Here is a 14606-nt window from a genome sequence, read left to right on the forward strand (position 1 = left end):
CAACTTTAAGTAAATTTTAATCGGAAGTATTTTTGTTCAATCAGTTTTGAGTAAATTATGCAAAATTATATCAAATTTGTATTTAGTTCACCCAAAACGAACAAAACGGAAACTGTTTGAACTTATTTTTGAAAAGATTGAATTTTGAAGAGATCTCAATCAAAATGAGAAATAATTTAGGTACACGCAGGGTTGCCAGGTTGCCAGATAAATCGGGGAATTTCAGACTTTTCAAGTGTCTACCAAAATAAAGATTCACTTTTCTCTGTTCCAGATATTTCTCTTTATGCCCATTTCGAACAATATTTGGATTGAAGTGAATGAATATAATTGAAAATAGAAGGTGTATTTCTTAAATAAAATGCAAATTCAACATTTTTGAGGCCAACAAATCACTTAAACCATCTGAATTCTACAAACTTTTGAATTAATTTATATCCTCCCTCCTCTTCACCATTCAAATTTGTTAGATTTTCGTCTGCTAGATTTTTCCACATTTTTAACCCTCTGCTGCCCAATTTTTTTTATTTTTTTTTTTTTATTTTTTCCGTGTTTATTTTGAGCAACTTCTGTTCTACAAAAAAATAACTTCTCTTGTTTTATTTTTAAGTATTTTATTTTTCATTTGTCTTGCTTAGTTTATGTTTGTTTTTGGTAGTATTTGGCCTATTCTACAACTTCCTATCATTTTATTTTGCCTGTCTAATTTTTTCATGTTTTTACAGTGACTTTTTAAATTTTTTGCTTGTTTTTCACTTTTTCTGCTATAAAATGAAACCATTATCATTTGAATTGTAAAAAAATGCGTACCTAACGTTCCAAACCTAGAATTTTCTAAAATTTTAAACGTTCTTCTTTCCAATGCTTTTTAAAGATCATAAATTGGTTGAAAAATTGCTTTTTGGCGATATTTTAAATCGAAGCCCGCCAAAAGGTGGGGTTGGGTTGTAGAGGGTTAAAAGATGCTTTGCCAGATTTTTCAAATTTTGACCTGGTAACCTGTTTTTTTTTACCCTTTAGTATTTTTTTAGTGTGTAGCGTCATATTTGAAATAAATTTGTAAGTTCAGTTATTTTTATTTTTAACAAATATTTTGTTCTATTAGTTAACATTTGTATGAAATGATAATTATGATTTTTTTTTCATTTTCTCACAAGGCATCAATAATTTGCAGAACCTAACCTTGACCAATAAAATCAAATCAAACAATCAAACTGATCAACGCTTGACAGGATATATATTCATATTCCAATCTATTTTTATCGCTCATCATCACAACTCAACTCATCGTCGAAACCTTCATCGCTTATAAAACTCCTCACTTTACGACACTAATAAACATACCATTAGCCCCTCTCTCCAAAATTACGCAATCGCACAGGTGGCACGTGATAACTCGCGACTTTTTGCTTCTATTAATAAACACCGGCAAAAAAATCTGCGTGTTCCCCAATAAACACGTAACGTTTTGCGACCGATTTCTTCTTCTGAAAAAAAAACTTGTTTGCTTACTTTTTCTGTTCTGCGTTGTCAAACGTGTTGCGAACGTGACCAACTTTCGACCAGCACGCTAAACGAAACCGAAATTCGTCATAAAAATGCGACGGACTGGTTTGGGTCTCAAAATACTCGCACGTTAAAATAGGTTAATTTGGCTAATTTGGTTAGATCTCACGCAAGCGAGAGAGAGAGAAAGATCAAATTTAATGTTGGGCGATTTGGCCGATCAAAAGTGGTTCGAAAGATTGACGTAATTGTAACGTTTGATTGGGGTTAAAATGGATGATTTCAGAGGATTTTGAAACATTTTGGACCCTGAAAGAGTTGCAGCGGTGGAGATGCCCTAAAATGATTTGAACAAAATCTGATTTGGTTATTGAGAAGCAATTGGAATAAATCCGTTGCTAAGAGCATCACCATTCGCATTGCGACTAATTCTTAATATTTGAAGAAAATAATGGACGTCGCGGTGGAGATGCCCTTAAACAATAAATATTCAAATTTTTACAAGCTTAGTAAGAACAATTTGACTAAACTCCGAAAAAAAATGAAAGTGTTTTCTGTTTTCTAACAAGTAATTATGCTCTTGAAACCTAACTATCAAAATTTTGCAAAAATAAGATTTTTTTATGAAAATTCCGTTGGAGATGCCCTAAAAAAATTGAACACAACTCGAATTTATTAAGCTTATGAATATGCTCTAAAAACCTCACTTTCAAAATTTAACAAAAAAAAGATTTATTAAAATTCTTTGGAAATGTCTCAAAGAAATTTAAACACAACTCGAATTTATTTAGCTAATGAATATGCTCTTAAAACCTAAATTTAAAAAACAAAAAAAAAAAGATTTTTTATGAAACTTCCGTTGGAGATGCCCTAAAGAAATTTGAACACAACTCGAATTTATTAAGCTTTTGAATATGCTCTTAAACCTAAATTTTTAAATTTTACAGAAAAAGTTATGAAAATTTCGTTGGAGATGCCCTAAAGAAATTTAAACACAACTTGAATGTATTTAGCTTATGAATATGCTCTTAAAACCTAAATTTCAAAATCTTACAAAAAAAAATTATGAAAATTCTTTGGAGATGTCCTAAACAAATTTGAACACAACTCGAATTTATTACGCTTATGAATATGCTCTTAAAACCTAAATTTCAAAATTTTATAAAAAAAAAGAATTTTTATGAAAATTCTGTTGGAGATGCCCTAATGAAATTTGAACACAACTCGAATTTATTTAGCTTATGAATATGCTCTTAAAACCTAACTTCCAAATTAAAAAAAAAATTATGCAGGTTCTGTTGGAGAAAAAAGAAGAAATTTGAACGCAACTCGAATTTATTAAGCTTATGAATATGCTCTTAAAACCTAAATTTCAAAATTTTACAAAAAAAAGATTTTTACAAAAAAAAAGTTTTTTTCATTAAAATTTCGTTGGAGATGCCCTAAAGAAATGTAAACACAACTCGAATTTATTTAGCTTATAAATATGCTCTTAAAACCTAAATTTCAAAATTTTACAAAAAAAAATTATGAAAATTCTTTGGAGATGCCCTAAAGAAATTTGAACACAACCCAAATTTATTAACCCTCTACTGCCCAAATTTTTTTCGAAAATTTTTATTTTTCCCGTGTTCAGGAGGTCATTTTGAGCAACTTTTGTTCTACGAAAAACTTTACTTCTCTTGTTTTATGTTTTTCTTGTTTCATTTTTAGTATTTTAATTTGCATTTATCTTGTTTAGTTTATGTTTAGGTAGTATTTGGCTTTCTCTACCACCTCCTATCATTACATTTTGCCTATCTAATTTTTTCATGTTTTTAAGTAACTTTTTCAATTTTTTGCATGTTTTTCACATTTTTTGCTATAAAATGGAACCCTTTTCATTTAAATTGTAATTAAATGCGTAGAGGCATAGTCTAGGGCACTAGAAAAATTACTGCATACTTCTTTTTACTAAAAATATAGGAAATGTTAGTAAAAAACACAGCCAAAGTTGACCCCTAAAAAAATTACATTTTTAAAAACATTGGCAAAGTCACATAAAACAAGTCAAACTTCCAACCCTAAAATTTTCCAAAATTTTAAAAGTTCTTCTTTCCAATGGTTGAAAAATGGATTTTTGGCGATTTTTTAAATCGAAGCCCGTCTAGGGGCGGGGTTGGGTTGTAGAGGGTTAAGCTTATAAATATGCTCTTAAAACCTAAATTTTACAAAAAAAAAGTTATGAAAATTCCGTTGGAGATGCCTTTAAAAAAATTGAACACAACTAGAATTTATATAGCTTATGAATATGCTCTTAAAACCTTACTTTCAAAATTTAACAAAAAAAAAAAGATTTTTTTATGCATTCTGTTATAAATTCTGTTAGAGATGCCCTAAAGAAATTTGAACACTTTATTAAGGTTATGATGCTCGAAAGCAATAGAAAAAATATTGATTTGTGAATTGAAAATTTTTAAAACCTCGAATATGACATTTAGAGCATCTCCACTGTAATACCTTCTGGCGGTGAAAATTTTGAATTTTAAGAACCGCACATCTGCTAAATATTTATATTGGTATTAAGAGCATCTCCACCGCAACGTCTTCTGGTTCTGCCCTTACCAGTGAATAAACTGGAAAATTAACTGCAAACTGTCTTCGTTTTTTTTTTTTTTTGATTTGCCTTATATCTGTTAAGGGCATCTCCACTGAGGTCGTCTTTGACAAATGTTCCCATTAGGACGTAGGAGATTATTAATTGTAAGGATTTCTTTCAGTTGCATGAAGCTGTTATTAAATCGAAAGAATTGAACACAGTGGAGATGCTCTTAATTGCTAAAAATCAAGCTTTCCGACGCTTTCTGAAATTTTGTATAGTTTTTATGAAAAAATTAAGAACACCAACGAAACACAATGCTACAACCTTGCCCGCAACAACCCGGAAAAACGTTTCCCCCCAAAAAAAAAAAACAATCAAAAATGAAGCTGTCACTCTGCGCCGGTGACACGGGCGCGCGCGTTGCAAATCACCTGAGATCTCCATCTTCACGGTCCATTGTTTGGGGGGCGGCCTTCTTGCGGCACACGCTAAACTGCACCGACTCACTTTTTCGGCGGGGAGATTTCGCTTGGCTTTGCATGCAAATGCGTTTATCCCACGATTGTGTAAAGCAACTAACAACAACAATGGCGCAGGAGAAAAACAAAAGCAGCAGGCTCTAAATGCCAAAACGATCACATCAACACAACTCTGAGTAAAAAAAAACTATTATCATTTTGTCTCTTGCTCGTTTTTTGCCTTCTATTTTGACGTTCATAACCTACAAAAAAGCGAACGAATGAAATCATTTTTCCGCGGGCGCAGAAGAAAGTTTTTAAACTGCAGGTGCACGCATTTGTTTCGCTTATCCAAAAGGAGATCTTGAGAGAGCAAAAACAACGAACTGTCAAATTATCTCGCTCTCGCGAGCGACAAAAGAAACTGTCACCCGTAGCGAAAAGTCAATCGAAGCAATCGCAAACGCGAGTGACCTAGAAAAGCAAGATGGCCGCCACCGCCTGTCAACCTTTTGCCCTAGAGCGAAACAATAGAGCGACGCAGACTCCGAGTCTAATGAGTTTGAAATTGCAGTGCGCGGCGCGCAAAAACCGAAACCGAAATGATGACAGGTCACAAAAGTTTCTCTTTCATCTGACAGCCGCGCGCAGCGCAGAAGAGGGACCGCGTAATTAGCGCTACTAATTTGCGTGTGCGTTTTTTGTGGGTCAAAGCAGGCGGTTGAAAACTGAAACCGAGCCGGAATGTGGGGTGCATTCCCACCCATTTTTTAATCAACTTGTTGACGGCGGCGCAAGGCGCCGTTCCCACCATTATCTAGTTAGCGTGATTTTGACGTTTCGTCGATAAATCGAGGCGGAAAAGGGTGTCGTCGAGTTGGGGTGGCGAAATAAATCAAAACTGCAGAATTGGCTATGACTCAGCGGAATTATAGTTCTAGCGCGCTTTGACAGTCACTACGTTATATCGGTATCGCCTTCTGCGATCAGCAACTTAACTGTGTTTACGTTCTATGAGGATTATTCAAGTCACAACAAGGGAACACCTCGACCGGCAAAAGGAGGTTCCGCCTGATGACATTTAGATAGTGCCTCATTCATTCGAGTGCTTATAAACTACTCTAAAATAAATGACTGATGAATCTACCTACCAGTGTCAAATTAAAAACGTAAACAACCATCTATCAAAATAAACCTTTTTAGGGCATCTCCACCGTGTTTCTTAATATTATAATTCCAAAAGGATTTATTGCTCAAATATCAAACTTCTACAAATTACAACAGCAAAACTCCTCAAATTATCTGCGCGTTGAAAAAAGCAAACTCCACTCTAAACCAGCCCAGCAAACCTTAATGCTCACCATTAAAACCCGCTCAAAGAGGTTAGGTTTTAAAAAACAAAACACACTTCAAGCGCCGCCAAACATCATTCATTATGGATGGAGCTTTAGAGCGGTGAAGCGAGGTATCCGTTCCCATGACATTGAATCCAAGTTGGCCATTTTTAACAGCCAACTCTCTTGAGTTTAGGGTTCTTGGAAGTCGTCCGCGTCGTGGTTGGTCGTCGCGAAAGGAAATTGAAATTTTGCCCAAAACGAATTGAAACGAGCTTTTTGCTGAATTGATTCCGGTTTTGGGTTATATTTGGCGGTTGAATCGATTAGAAGGTTGGTGGTCGATGGATTGAGAGGTACCGGTAGCTAAAAAAGGGGGTTTGACAACCGGAAAGGGCATCTCTACCGCAGAGATCGGCATTGCTTGAAGTGAGATGCAGAAGTAATGTTCTAATTTTAGCTTAAAAGTTCTAACAAAAATCTTCGTTTTGTCGTTGGAAGCGTTAAGGGCATCCCTATCGTGTTCATTACTGCTATTGCGGTAGAAATGCCCTTAATAAATAAATTAATGATTAGAGAAATACTGTGAGTTAAGAACTGTTCATCTTCTCAATTTCGTTTCTGACACTGAGAGCATCTCCACCGCCACATCTTCTGTTTCGTTTTGGCAATGATGCATAGCGGTGGAGATGCCCTTAACAATTAAATTAAAGATAAGAGAAAGACTTTGCTGCAAAAAAATGCACATCTTTCTAATATTGATTTTGACATTTAGAGCATCTCTACCGCAAAGCCTTCGGTTTAATTTTGCCAACGATTTTTAGTGGTGGAGATGCCCTAAATAATTGAACTAAAGTTACGAGCAAGTTACTTATTTCAATGGCTAGAGCATTTCCACCGCAACACTTTTGTTTTATTTTGACAATAATTGATAGCGGTGGAGATGCCCTAGATAGTTGAATTAAAGATATGAAAAAGACTGAGCTTCACGGATTGCACGTCATCTAAATTTTGATTTTGATTTTTAGGGCATCTCCACCGCAATACATTCTAGTTAGATTTGAATGTTATTTATAGCGGTGGAGATGCTCTAAATATTATATTGGAGATAAGAGACAGACTGATACATTTTGGAAATTGCGGTGGAGATGCCCTAAAAAATGTATTGAAGATAAATTCAAAACAAAGTTTTACATATTGCACGTCATCTAAGTATCGAGCTGTCAAATCTGCAACATGGAGTTAAACATTCTGTGAAGTTGCTGTGAAGTTTTCCATGGCACTTCGAAAAGTTTAACTCCATGTTGCACGCACACACTCTTACTTTTAATTTCTCGATTGATTTTGGTGTTTAGAGCATCTCCACCGCCACATCTTCTGATTCATTTTTGGCAAGAATTTGAAACGGTGGAGATGCCCTTATAATTAAATATATACTGTAAAATTCGCTGCAAATTATCATTTTGATCTCGAATTAATCTTTTTATTGTTAAGAGCATCTCCACTCAATGATCTTAATTTTTGTTAATCTCAAAATTATTGCTAAATTCATCTAACAAAAAAGGGCCAACAACCGCGTCGGAAGTTGGCGCACGCACTCACGTAATTTCGACCAGTTCGTCCAGTTTGAAAAACACAAGTGCAGCAACGTAAGTGTGTTAAGAAATCGAAGTGTGATGCAAGATGCTCAAATCATCGGTCTGAGTGAAAATTAAGGAGGAGCTCATCGCGATGAGAAAATCGAAAAACAACTGCGCGCGCGGGGGCATTTTAAAAGCCGCGAGGAAAAACGCTTTCGCGAGAAAAGCATCGTCGTCTTATTGAGAGCACTTTGGTTAAATTTTTCGAACGCGCTAATGTAAGGAGGCGAGCCACACGGCAGCGCTCTTTTCCGTGCAATTTTAGAGTGGCACGGAGGGAAATTGTCAGTTGGTTAGAAGTTGACGTAATTTGATTTTTTATAAAATTACAATGGCAATTGTGAATTTTCCATAGTTTATTTACACGCGTTTTTATTTTGAAAAAGTTTCCCTTATCAATTTATATTCTCAAAACATATTTTTCAACGGTCAATTTAAACGATTGGAAACTCACCACGTCAATTTTGAATTCGCCACAGCTCATTAACACACATTTTAATTTTGAAATTGTTTTCCTTATCAATTTTATAACCACAAAACTATATTTCGACAGTCATTTTGAACGATTAGAAACTCACCACGGCCATTTTTAATTCACCACAGCTCATTTGAATGCATTTTAATTTTAAAATTGTGTCCCTTATCAATTGTATAACCACAAAACTATATTTCAAAGGTCAATTTGAACGATTAGAAACCCACCACTGCAATATTGAATTCACCACGGCTCATTTACATGCATTTTAATTTTGAATTTGTTTTCCTTATAAATTTTTTATTCACAAAATAATATTTCAACGGTCAATTTGAACGATTGGAAACTCACCTCAACAATTTTGAATTCACCACAGTTCTTTTGAACAAGTTTTTATTTTGAATTTGATTCCCTCATCAATTTTATAACCACAAAACTATATTTTGACAGTCAATTTGAACGATTGGAACCTCACCATGGCAATTTTTAATTCACCACAGTTTTTTTCCTGCATTATAATTTTGAAATCGTTTTCCTTATTAATTTTATATCCACAAAACAATATTTCAACGATCAATTTGAACGATTAGAAACCCACCACTACAATTTTGATTTCTTCACAGCTAATTTTTTTAACCACAAAACTATATTTCAGCAGTCAATTTAAAATATTGGAAACTGACTTCTACAATTTTTAATTCACCACAGCTCATTTTCACAAGTTTAAATTTTGAAATTGTATCCTTTATCAATCTTATATTCACAAAACATTTTTTAAAAGTCAATTTCAACGATTGCAAACTCACCACGGCAATTTTGAATTCAGCATAGCTTATTTACACGTATTTTAATTTTTAAATTGTTTCCTTTATCAATTTTATATCCTTAAAACTATATTTTAGCGGACAATTAAAACTATTGGAAACTCACCACAACAATTTTGAATTCACCACAACTCATTTACACTCATTTTAATTTTGAAATCTTATTCCTTATCAATTTTATATCCACAAAACAATACTTCAACGATCAATTTGAACGATTAGAAACTCACCATGGCAATTTTGAATTCACCACAGCTCTTTCTCTTTGTTTCCCTTTAATTTTCAATTCCAACTTCACTTCACCACAGCTCATTTTCTTGCATTATAATTTGAAAACGTTTTCCTTATTAATTGTATATCCACAAAACAATATTTCAAAGGTCAATTTCAACTATTGGAACCACTACAATACTACAATTTTGAATTCACCACAGGTTTTAATTTTGAAATTATTTCCCTTATCAATTTTATAACCACAAACTATATTTTAGTGTTCAATTAAAACTATTGGAAACTCACCACAACCATTTTGAATTCACCATCGCTCATTTTCACAAGTTTTAATTTTGAAATTGTTTCCCTTATCAACCACTAAACTATATTTCAGCGGTCAATTTAAACTATTGGAAACTCACCACAACAATTTTGAATTCACCACAGCTCATTTACACGCATTTTAATGTTGTAATTGTTTTCCTTATCAATTTTATATTCACAAAACAATTTTTCAACAGTCAATTTGAGCGATTGAAAACTCACTATGACAATTTTGAACTCACCACATCTCATTTACACGCATTTGAGTCTAGAAATTTATTTTTTTTTAATATTATATCCTCAAAAAACACTTTAAGGATCAATTTCAATTATTTAAAACTCACCATGTAAATTCCTAATTCACCACAGCTCATTACCACGCGTTTTAATTTTAAAATTGGTTTCCTTATTAATTTTACATCCACAAAACAATATTTCCACGGTCAATTTAAATTATTGGAAAGTCACCACGTCGAGTCTAAACTCACCACAGTTCTTTTACACCATTTTGATAATTTCGTAAAACTGTAAAGCGACTTAATTTTGGAAAAAAATCACAAAATTAATCAAAAAATAACATTTGCTTCAAAATTTATTTTTGAGTTTTTTTTGACGAAATCATTACAATTTTTGTATGAAAGTGTCACCAAAATTTCCCTCCGTGCCCAACTTGACTCAAGGCGCTCAACTCATCGAAAAACGATGCGCTAATCGAATATGGTTCAACAACAGAGCAAGAAAAGAAAAAGCGCAAGATTGAAACATTTTCTCAGCTGGACCAGCGGCCTCTCGAGCCGATTGAGTTATGTGGTGCACACTGCACACAGAATTCACCTCCGCGCCATGATATTCACTTTGGTCCAATTAAGGTCCCGAAACATCGCATTTAACATCATTTTGACGCCGGACTCCCTTTGGAAATCTTGTTAGACCCCACACCACACGAAATCGCCCCAGCGGCTGTCAAACTACACTCACCAATTAACCACCACGTTCGCCTGCGGCGAACACCAGCCTACTCAGATCTTGATACGAAAGAAAAATTAAACCCGGCGTGCGTCGATTTTTCACCCCGAAAAAAAAACTAATCAAAGCAATCGCATCATCCGGTAAAGGTCTTATTACAATCAGTGCTGCGATTGTCTAACCGGTTAAAATCGAAGACCGAGGTATTGGCCTTGGTCAATGCTCTTTGCGTGGTGAATTTGGAAAAAAAACTCACCACGGTTGATTACTTTAGAGTTTGTTTTACGGCGGCCACGCCAAAAAGCCATATGGGCGAAAGTGCTCGAAATCATAGTTTCATGCTCCGACTTTTTTTCTGGGTCCAATTTGGACGCGAAAGATTGGATCGGATTCGGATGGTGAAAAAAAAAATGGCGACCATCCGTTCGGCGTTTTGAAGTTTAATAACCATAATCGGCCGTGTGGTGTAATTTGTTGGGGCCACTTTGGGGCTTCCGACTTTTTACCCTATTTTGTTAGACGCCAATTTTGCGCCGGCTATTGATAGCGATCGGAGGTCAATTTGGGGTTAATTTTAGCGAGAAATTATTACATGAAGGCAATTTTACCAAGCAAAAACAACCAAAAAATGGGTAACTTTTCACCAGCGTGTAAAATTTGACAGCTGAAATTTATTTGAAACGTCAAAGCTACACGCTTTAGTGAGTTCACTAAGTTCTCTAAAAACACAAACAAAATTGCAGCGCAAGGCCTACTTCTCCAAATCTCCAAGAACTAATTCGAGCCACTCTTCCATTGTTCGACATCTAATCTCGTGCTTCGCCACGCGTGCCCCCGAAATAAAATAAACAGTTTTTTCGTCGTCTGTTCCACTGTGCTGTTAGTTGTTCTGACTTACATCCCCGAAAACAACAACAACAACACGCTAAATTAAAACCCACCTCGTTAAGACGGGTGCGCGCTCGCAGAATTAGCGAACCGTATAAACAAATGCACATGTGCTACCTGGGCGCCATTCTCTCACGAAATTCCGTATGATGCGTAAAACACAAAAAGAGCGAGCTTTTGTTTGGCCCCAAAACGGTGCGCGCAATCAAATTATTCGCCAAATTTGGGCAAAATTAACCCTTGATTGAGTGCAGCTTTGCATTTTTTACGGAAATCGGATTAAATTAAAACCAAATCATTCTCAGCTAACCGTGCATTTGACAGTTAGCTTACCTTCGGCGTTGCAACACCTTGATGCGTCAAGCTGTCAAATTCGAATCAAGGTCGGCGATGCTAGAGGTAACACTTAAAATGGCACTCCAGGGTTAAAACGTGGTTAGAACCCACGTTTTGCGTACTAGCAAGATTGGATTTTTTTTTTTTTTTGAGGTTTTAACCCACAAAACTGTGCTACCACATCGTGACCGTGGAAGAAGTCATTCAGTCAGTCTGGTAAAGAGTAAGGAAGAGGTGAAGACTTGTTAATGAGCTGGATCGTTTTTTTTTTCTAGCTTTTTATCTGCTGCCGGTTCTGTTTGAATGTTTTGAATGCTCGCTTGGGTGGGGCTTTTTTCTATCTCTGGATTTGAATGTGTTAACTGATCTTTCCCAAGTAGCAAGAAAAACATCGCTTTTTATTTTTTGTTGAAAAATTGCTGCACAATCGTTTTTATAAGTTAATTACTGAACTAGTGTCATAACAATTTGTAATTTGTTCAAATTTTGATCAAAAAACCATTGTTAAACATGGTTGTGTAACATAAATGTCAAATCTAGCAACGGATTACGAAAAGTTCATTTTGAAGTTTATTCTGACTTAAATGAAACATGCTTGTAGAACTCGGAGAGCAAAATGACATTTGCAGACATGATGTTTCATTTCAGTTTGCTAAACATGATAGCATAGTAGATTTTACCTTTGGCTTCGGCTGGGATTTCTCGTAAACAAGTTGTTAATGTATAGTTTGTCTTCGTGTTTTAAAAACTGAGAAAGAACATGTTGACGAAACAAGCACAGATGGTTCTAAAAATAGAAACAGCTTATGTTCAAGGGAAGTTTTAGCAAACTGTTAGTGAACTTGGTAAAAGCTAGATGACCGCAGACTTCTCATCCAACATACCCCTCGTGGAAAGATGTAGACGCGCGCCCGGACTTGACATTTGGAGTGATCGAGGGTTCGATACTTGCCGTGAGGATTCTTCATCAAAAAGGAAAACTGAAAATGCAGCCACCGGGGGAACCAGCAGCAGAGTATATAGCAGCAAGCGATGTTGATTAGTACTCAAAAATTGAAAAAAAAAATATCTCCAAAAGCATAATAATGAAATTGAATGATTTGTTTTTGCTGATATTTTTATTATCCATCGTATCCCTATCAAAACTGATAAATCACAAAACTAGTATTTAGAGTATCGTAAAGTGACATTACTTACAAATAAAGTTTACAATAAAGATAAATATATTTAAAGCGAAAACTTGGGACGTATACTATGAAAAGCCTCTTTAAATTTCTTGTCTGCCACGATATGTTCTTGGACGGTTCTCAAAACGTTTTCCTAACTCACTTCTGAATCTTTAAGGCAGGATGTTGTTAAACGGTTCTAACAACGTTCACCAAACCCTATTCAGAATCTTATAGTCAAGAGTTCTTATGACATGTTTAACAAACGTTCTCTATGCAAGGATGATTTGCATTTGCAAAACTAACTTAAACCACGCACATTTCTGACGGATGAAGAGATGTTCAACAACAGAAAAACGTGCGCTTTTTCCAGCGTTCAAGAGTCCTCAGGGACGTTGGGAAAACATAGTAAACGAGTTCAACAAGCAGTTCAGAAATCTCTCGGCGAATAAAGTGTGCTACTTGGGTTGAGAAGTAGAAACCTGAAACTGTATTTTTTAATTGCTAGATCATGGACGGGAATGGGCAGATGTTAGACTTCACAAACGCTAGCGATTCTGACATCATTGAACTTTTTCTTGTTGTTTTTTGTAAGTCACAAAAGGTAAAAGTATTGAAAAGCGTTGTTTTATTTAAACTAAATTTCTAATCCACTTAAAGACTCCAATAATAACAGATCATTTAGCTTTCTTAGACCAAAAAATTAAAAATGAATGTCGAAGTCCATTTTTTTTATTAGGTCTGAGCCTTTTTTTTAATTTTAAGTTTGTATTTTTTCAATTGCTTAAAAACTGATAGGGACATGTCATATTACCAAAAAAGAAATTTCATCATTTATTAGCATATACAAGTTTCCATACAAATTTGAATGCAGCCTATATAAAAATTGCAGGTGCATTTAAAAAAAACCTGAAAAATGACAAACAAAAATAAAATTTTGCAAAAACATGATTATTATTAAACCAAATTTATTTAAACATTGAAAATAAAAAAATAATTAAATCAACAAATTAAAAACAACTTGAACTAAATAAAATCATTAAAAATTAAACAAAAACTAAAGCTCCCAAATTTATTTAGAAGCAAAAAAATTAAATTAAAATTTAAAGATTTTCAAATTGTATAATATTAATTAAAAAAATTTAAAGCTCAAAATTTAAAAAAAAAACAATATCATGAGTTTTTTTTAAAAGTCCAATAAACCAAATTTTCAGTTCTTGCTTTTTAGGTGTTTTTTAATACCGCTGACTCAAAAAGGTTTCAAAAACACCCTAAAAGCAAAAACTGGAAATTTGGTTTATTGAACCTTTTAAAAAAAACTCCGGAATATCAACAAATTTAAAAGTTTAAAAATAAAAAAAAACATTTTTTTTACTTTTAAATTTAAAAATTCACAGTTCAGATGTTCATATCTTGATTCCTTTTTTAAAACAAACAAGGCTCCATAAGTGTCCTAAGTTTATAACCACAAATTATATTTTAGTGTTCAATTTAAACTATTGGAAACTCACCACAACAATTTTGAATTCACCACCGCTCATTTACAGAAGTTTCAATTTGAAATTGTTTTCCTTATAAATTTTATATCCATAAAACAATATTTCAACGGACAATATAAACAAATAGAAACCCACCACGGCAATTTTGAATTCACCACAGCTCATTTACACGCATTTGAGTCTTAAAAATTGTATTTTTTACCAATATTATATCCTCAGAAAACACTTTAAGGGTCAATTTCAATTAATGAAAACTTACCATGCCAATTCCTAATTCACCACAGCTCATTACCACGCGTTTTAATTTTAAAATTGGTTTCCTCATTAATTTTATATCCACAAAACAATATTTCCACGGTCAATTTAAATTATTGGAAAGTCACCACGTCGAGTCTA

General features: G+C 34.2%; 1 protein-coding gene across 1 annotated transcript in view; it reads left to right on the forward strand.

Moving 5' to 3' along the window:
- Positions 1–14606, forward strand: part of LOC120430698 (uncharacterized) — a 131810-nt gene that overhangs the window by 100514 nt on the left and 16690 nt on the right. The window lies entirely within an intron of this gene.

This window comes from Culex pipiens, chromosome 1 (genome assembly GCF_016801865.2).
Source record: "Culex pipiens pallens isolate TS chromosome 1, TS_CPP_V2, whole genome shotgun sequence".
Lineage (NCBI taxonomy): Eukaryota > Metazoa > Arthropoda > Insecta > Diptera > Culicidae > Culex > Culex pipiens.